At 52.1% G+C, this 6,969-nt stretch overlaps 2 non-coding genes across 2 annotated transcripts; both read left to right on the top strand.

Annotated features, from left to right (window-relative positions):
- Positions 1-193, top strand: LOC126264108 (U2 spliceosomal RNA). Its single transcript, XR_007546934.1, has one exon. It is a non-coding gene; the product is annotated as a U2 spliceosomal RNA (small nuclear RNA).
- Positions 194-6,543: 6,350 nt separating this feature from the next.
- On the top strand, positions 6,544-6,736 carry LOC126191614 (U2 spliceosomal RNA). Its single transcript, XR_007538389.1, has one exon. It is a non-coding gene; the product is annotated as a U2 spliceosomal RNA (small nuclear RNA).
- The last annotated feature ends 233 nt before the right edge of the window (positions 6,737-6,969 follow it).

The raw sequence follows: 6,969 nt of genomic DNA, 5'->3' as shown, positions 1-6,969 counted from the left end.
ATCGCTTCTCGGCCTTTTGGCTAAGATCAAAGTGTAGTATCTGTTCTTATCAGCTTAGTATCTGATACGTCCTGCATCGCAGGACCAGAATATTAAACTCATTTTTGGCTCATGACGGAGTGCTAGGGGCTTGCTCCACCTCTGTCGCGGGTTGGCCCGGCATTGCAGTACCGCCGGGATCGGCCCACCTAAAATTTTTTTTTTTTTTTTTTTTTTTTTTTTGCTGTGTGCTTGACCGCTCTTGCAGCCGCATTACACTAGGCTGGTAATTTATGGGGGCACAGGACAGTGCCTTCGGATGCCTCGTTGGCGTCTCTTATGGTCCGGCCACAGATAATTTTAAATAAATTTTTTTGGAGTTATGACCTTAGCCCCCCCAGGGGCTCAGCATTCATTTGCTGGGTACGGGCTTGGCGACCCCGGGGTTCCTGAGCTGGGGACTGGTAAGCGCCGCCAGTCCCCTGTCACCGTAAGCTCTGAGCATACTTCAGCGACCACCGTGTGGCGCGGCGGTGGAACGTTGTGTGTCTCAGGGAATGGGGATCTTGGCTTGACCGCCCGGATCGCGAGGACTGAATAAACCTCTCTAAAAAACCCCTCAATCTCAAGGTGTGCTGCGCGCCGATGAGATGCATGGCTGTTGAGGTGGAACAGTCGTTAGCGGGCAACCTCTGGGGAACTTGCCGCACCTCAGTTGTATAAGGCTTACCTAGGCACGCGGGGCTCTGTCTAGGTGGACTCCTAGTTCCCTAGCTGCTCGTGGGACCGAGATGGAACCCTCGAAGTTTTCTTCTTCTCCTCCCAGCGGAAAGGGTGGGCCGCTGGTAGGTTCTAACACCCAATCTCACAAGAGGGCTCGTGTAGCCAGTCCTCCTGATTCAGGTAGTAACAGAATGCATGCTGCTTCGCAGAATGTGTTTCTTATAATTAAAAGAAAAGATGGGAGTTTCGACAAAGTTTCGCCATTTTACATCCAGAAAGGCTTAGAAGGTATTGCTGGTACATTAAAATCTGTAAAGCGCTTGCGAAATGGCACCTTGTTGGTTGAAACATCTAGCTTCCAGCAAGTCCAGAACCTTCAGAAGGCACAATTTCTTGGGGAGTTTGCGATTGAGACTGAATTTCACAACACCTTGAACTACAGCAAGGGTGTTGTGACTTGCAGAGATCTCGTTGATATTCCCCTAGACGAACTGAAGGCTGAATGGTCCCGGGAAGGAATTGTCGACGTGCAACACGTTATGAAACGGGTGGATGGTGCTCTCCTGAAATCTGACTCGTTCATCCTTACGTTTAACAGCACCAAATTGCCCGAGCATGTGAAGGCAGGTTTCCTGCGTCTCAGTGTACGGCCTTATTACCCCAACCCCATGCGGTGTTTTAAATGCCAACGCTTTGGACACACTACTCTCGGCTGTAGAGGGGAAGCCACTTGTGGGAACTGTGGTAAAGCTGCCCATGAGGGAGTTGGTTGCTCCTCTCCTCCCAAGTGTGTCAACTGCTCTGGGGATCACCCTGTGTGGAGTAGGGAATGTAGAGTTTTCCTTGAGGAACGGAAGATCCAGGAACTTAAAACCACCAAACGCATCCCGTACGGTGAGGCAAAGAAAATTTACAAGTCCCTGCAGCCGCCCACGTTCGCTGCTTCCTTTTCTTCCGTTCTGAAACAGCCAGTCTTGAAAACTGATGCCGCTACACAAACGGAGATTGCTACTGTCAGCACTAGCACCTGCGTTTGTCAATGTACGTGTGCTGCTGCTGTTTCTGTGAAGCCTGCTGCTCCTCCCCGGCCTTCTGACCAGGCCGTGGTAGGTGACGTCGTGGAACTTCCTGCCCCTTCCCAGGTCCAATCTTGTGCAATGCCCAGCGCTGCTACACCCCCTACTGCTTCTGAGGTTTTGGCTCCACTGCCACCTCAGGCCCGAAAATCGAAGCCCAAACCAAAGGTGAAGACTCGACCGCTCAAGGAGACTGAAGTTCTACAGTCTGCTGATGTTGACGTCATTCTTTCTGACGTCTCTCTCGACTCCTCTTCAGAGGCGATGGAGGTTGATGTCAGACTGGGGCAATCATCTCGCCCCAAACCTGAGCCTCCACCTGTTGTGGGCTCTCCTCCCCGACAGAAAGTGAGAATGAAGGTACTCCCACCCTGATCAATGGCTCCCATTATACAGTGGAACATGAATGGATTCCGGGCACATGTGGAGGAACTGCACCTCCTAGCACGGCAACGCCCCCTGTGCTTGTGTTTACAGGAAACACATCTAAAACAATCTGATGCTCCTGTACTCAGGGGCTATACGTTGTATCGTAAAGATGACCTGACTGGAGACAGAGCCAAAGGCGGAGTCGCCGTGTTTGTCAATAATGACCACCACTCCTCTGCTCTCCCCCTGGATACTGACCTGCAAGCAGTTGCAGTTGAAATTCATTCCCGTCGAAGGCTTACTGTTTGCTCCCTTTATTTACCCCCTCTGGATGCAATGACCTTAGACGCTCTCACAGGTCTTATCGAACAACTCCCCCGCCCCTTTCTCCTCCTGGGAGACTTCAATGCCCATCATGTGCTGTGGGGCTCCACTTCTCTTTGCACTCGAGGTCGAATTTTGGAGAGCCTCCTAACATCTCAAGTGTTGTGCATCCTCAACACAGGTACTCCAACTCATTTCTCTGCTGCTACTGGGTCATTCTCAGCCATTGACCTATCTTTCTGCTCTCCCGCCCTCACCGACTCTGTTCACTGGGAGGTCATTGACGACCTTCATTCCAGCGATCACTTCCCCATCCGCATTCATCTCCTGGATGGTGTATTGCTGGAGCAGAGGCCGCCATCGTGGATGATTGGCAGGGCTAACTGGCCTCTGTTCACTCGATTGGCTGTCTTTGAACGCCACAACAGCGTACTGGAATGGGTGGATCACATCACACTTGTGATCCATCATGCTGCTGACCTGTCCATACCACAGTCTTCTGGCCCTCCTCAGCGGCGCCTTGTGCCTTGGTGGACGGAAGAGTGCCGTTCAGCCATCCGGGACAGGCGTGCGGCTCTTCGCCGATTTAAACGCCGCCCAACAGCAGTCAATCTTACCGCCTTTCGCATCGCGAGAGCCAGGGCACGCCGTGTCATTAAAGAGAGCAAGAAAAGGTCATGGCAGGAGTTCCTGGACTCCATAAACCGTTCCACTTGTTCCACAAAAGTATGGGAAGCCATCCGGAGGATTTCCGGTAAACGCAGCCGTCTACCAATAGCTGCAGTCCTGAACCAGGGATGCCTCCAAACAACACCCAGCGCCATTGCTCAGACGCTGGCAGAGCATTTTGCACAAAGTACTGCCACTGCAACCCAGGATCCAGCATTTCGTCGCTACCGTGCGACTGTCGAACGAGCGAAGTTGGACTTTCGGTCGAACAGTTCTGAGGCCTACAACTCCCCTTTCTCCATGTGGGAACTTGAATCGGCACTTACTGCGACTTCTGACACTGCCCCAGGTTACGACCGCATCCGGTACTCCATGCTTCGCCATCTGCCAGCGGTGTCAAAGGAAATCCTCCTCGAATGTTTTAATCTCATATGGCAGACAGGAGTGTTCCCCACCTCGTGGAGGGAGGCAATCCTCATCCCTCTCCTCAAACCAGGAAAGGACCGCACATGTCCCAGTAGTTATCGTAGTATCGCCTTGACAAGCTGTGTCGGAAAGACCCTGGAACGGATGGTTAACCGTCGTCTGGTCTGGCTGCTAGAGACCAGGCAGCTCCTTAGCCGCTTTCAGTGTGGATTCCGAAAATTTCGGTCCACAGTCGACAACCTGACACTCCTCGAGGCGGCTATTCAGCAGGCTTTCCTCCGTCAGCATCACTGTATCGGTATCTTCTTTGATATCAGTAAGGCATATGATACTGCTTGGAGACACTGTATTCTTGCACAACTGCATCAATGGGGCTTTCGTGGCCGCCTCCCCATTTTCATTCGGTCTTTCCTGTCTCAGCGGTTTTTTCGGACCCGCGTTGGTAACACGCTGTCTGATCGCTTTGAGCAAGAGAACGGTGTCCCCCAGGGCAGTGTTTTAAGCGTTACCCTCTTTGCCATAGCCATCAACAGTATAACGTCTACAGTGAGGAGTCCGGTACAGTGCTCCTTGTTTGTGGACGACTTTGCTGTTTTCTGTTCCTCCTCCAGTGTTGCAACCGTGAGCCGTCAGTTGCAGCTAACAGTGCGGCGGTTAGAGGAGTGGGCTGCAAAGACGGGTTTTCGGTTTTCTGCCGATAAGTGTGTTGGTGTTCATTTTAATCGTTCTCGTCGTCTTTTTACTTTGCCTGCCTTGCATTTGGGGGATGCTGTCCTACATTTTAGAGACGCAGTGCGGTTTCTGGGCCTAATTTTTGACTCCAGGTTGTCATGGCTGCCACACCTACGTGACTTGAAAGCCAGATCCCTGAAGGCACTGAACATCCTCAAGTGCCTCAGCCACAGGTCTTGGGGAGCGGACAGGGCGCGTCTCCTTCAGTTTTATCGGGCTTTCGTGCGTTCACGGCTGGACTATGGGTGCACAGTATATGGGTCAGCGAGGCAGTCTTATTTGCGGATCCTTGATGCTGTCCACCATGCTGGGATTCGACTGGCCACGGGTGCTTATCGGACCAGTCCCATACCCAGTCTCTGTGCTGAGGCTGGCGAGCCGCCACTTACCATCCGGCGGCAGCTCCTTCTGGTGCGCCAGGCTTGTAAGTTTCTTGCGGCTCCCAGCTCGCCTGCTCACCGCCTTGTTGCCCATCCACCTCTGGACCGCCTTTTTTCCCACCGTCCCCGGGCTACGTTGCCATTTGGGATCCGTGTGCAACGTGTTCTAGAGTCGCTCGGTGTGGAGTCTGTACAACCCCAAATCCAGGGTTTTAACCGCCTGCCACCCTGGTTACTGAAGAGGCCCAGAGTGATTTTAGATTTATTGCAGTACAAGAGAGGTTGCACTCCTGCCATCGTTTTTCATGCAGCATTTTCTGCTGTTTTATCTGAGCACCACGACTATGTAGCGGTTTTTACGGATGGGTCGAAACAAGGGGATTCCGTTGGTTGCTCAGTTGTTTTTCCGGATCGTGTCCTTAAGGTCCGACTGCCTCAGACTTTTACGGTCTTTGATGCAGAATTGTCTGCGATCTTGCGGGCGCTGGAGCAGATGAGACGTTCTTCCTCTCCTAAATTTCTTGTCTGTTCCGATTCCCTCAGTGCCCTTCAATCATTGCACCATTTGTATCCGGCAGATAAAGTAGTCCAAACCATCCAGGATGCCCTCCTCCGACTACAGCGACTGGGGAAGGTTGTAGCTTTCTGCTGGGTTCCGGGGCATGTTGGCATTGCTGGGAATGAAAGGGCAGATCTCGCAGCCAAGGAGGCGTGTCTTGATCCACACGTATCACAGTGTGCTATCCCCGTGCACGCACTCACCTCGCTGTTGAGCTCCCGAGTCATGTGTCGGTGGGAGGACGAGTGGCTGGAAGTGACTGACAATAAGCTCCGTCTAGTCAAGCCCACAACGCGTGTGTGGTGTACTTCCTTTCAGCCCCATCGACGGGACGAGGTTCTCCTCACACGGCTTCGAATAGGCCACAGCCCTATGACGCATGGCTTCCTGCTCCGGCGAGAAGACCCTCCATTGTGTGGTGCTTGCGGCGTCCAGGTCACTGTGCGCCACGTTTTACTGGATTGCGTTTTATTTTCTGACCACCGGGCCGCGGCTGACTTGCCAGCGGACCTGCCAACTCTTTTAGGCAACACTCGGACGAATGTGGATAAAGTTTTAAAGTTCTGTGCCATGTCAACTGTTTTTACAAAGATTTTAGGGAGAGGATTTTAATTTGCTCACTGTGTGACAAGCTCGCCCATATTTTATGTAAGTGGCCAGCCAATGACAATTTCCTGTGTCATTCTTGTTGCTATATTTTCCCTTTCCTTAGGTTTTACATTCTTCTGTAGTATTTTCCCTCTTTTTCTGCTTTCCTTGAGTGTGTTTTTTCAGTTTTATTAGGTCTCTCCACATTCGTTCCTTTTCATGTGTGTCAGGGCGCTGATGACCTCGATGTTGAGCGCCCATAAACCCCAACACACACATGACCTTAGCTCCTCGCGAACGTCGTCGTGTCGCCGCCGCCGCCGCACGCACGCAGAATACGTGTGTACACACACACACACACACACATATGCAGTTGGCGGTGGACGATGTAAGCAGTCGGCTAGGTGTAGCTCGCGCCGGCCTCGCGACGGTCTAGCTCGCGCCGGCCTGGCGCTGCTGTGGGGCGGCGTCACGGCTTCTCCGCTGCCCTGGCAGCTAGCGGCGTTCAAATGGGAGTCGCAGTTTACTCTTCGACATGGAGGCTAGTACTGGGCTGTTGATGAGTGCTCTCGTGAAATGTCGTTCCTTCCGGCACTCGCTTTTGCCATGTTTTCGACGGTCGCCTGTTGCCATATCGGCCCGTACCACCGTGTGTCACTCCCACATGTGGAGCGCACACGCTGCAAGCATTTAGGCCCTTCCACTGCGGATTTTCCTTATCGCTTCTCGGCCTTTTGGCTAAGATCAAAGTGTAGTATCTGTTCTTATCAGCTTAGTATCTGATACGTCCTGCATCGCAGGACCAGAATATTAAACTCATTTTTGGCTCATGACGGAGTGCTAGGGGCTTGCTCCACCTCTGTCGCGGGTTGGCCCGGCATTGCAGTACCGCCGGGATCGGCCCACCTAAAATTAATTAAAACATAGCCTGAAATGGGTTAATATTCTGCAGTGATCAGATATTCAGCTGGTGACAAAACTTGTCGTAGATGTCGATGTCCCCAGTAGTTAGCTGCTTACACACCACGTATTGTTTTAATTAATTTAGATTATCTTAAGTACTTTTTTTTTTTTTTTTTTGCTGTGTGCTTGACCGCTCTTGCAGCCGCATTACACTAGGCTGGTAATTTATGGGGGCACAGGA

The sequence above is a fragment of the Schistocerca nitens genome, chromosome 6 (assembly GCF_023898315.1).
Source record: "Schistocerca nitens isolate TAMUIC-IGC-003100 chromosome 6, iqSchNite1.1, whole genome shotgun sequence".
Lineage (NCBI taxonomy): Eukaryota > Metazoa > Arthropoda > Insecta > Orthoptera > Acrididae > Schistocerca > Schistocerca nitens.
This window is presented reverse-complemented; position numbering and strand designations above follow the sequence as displayed.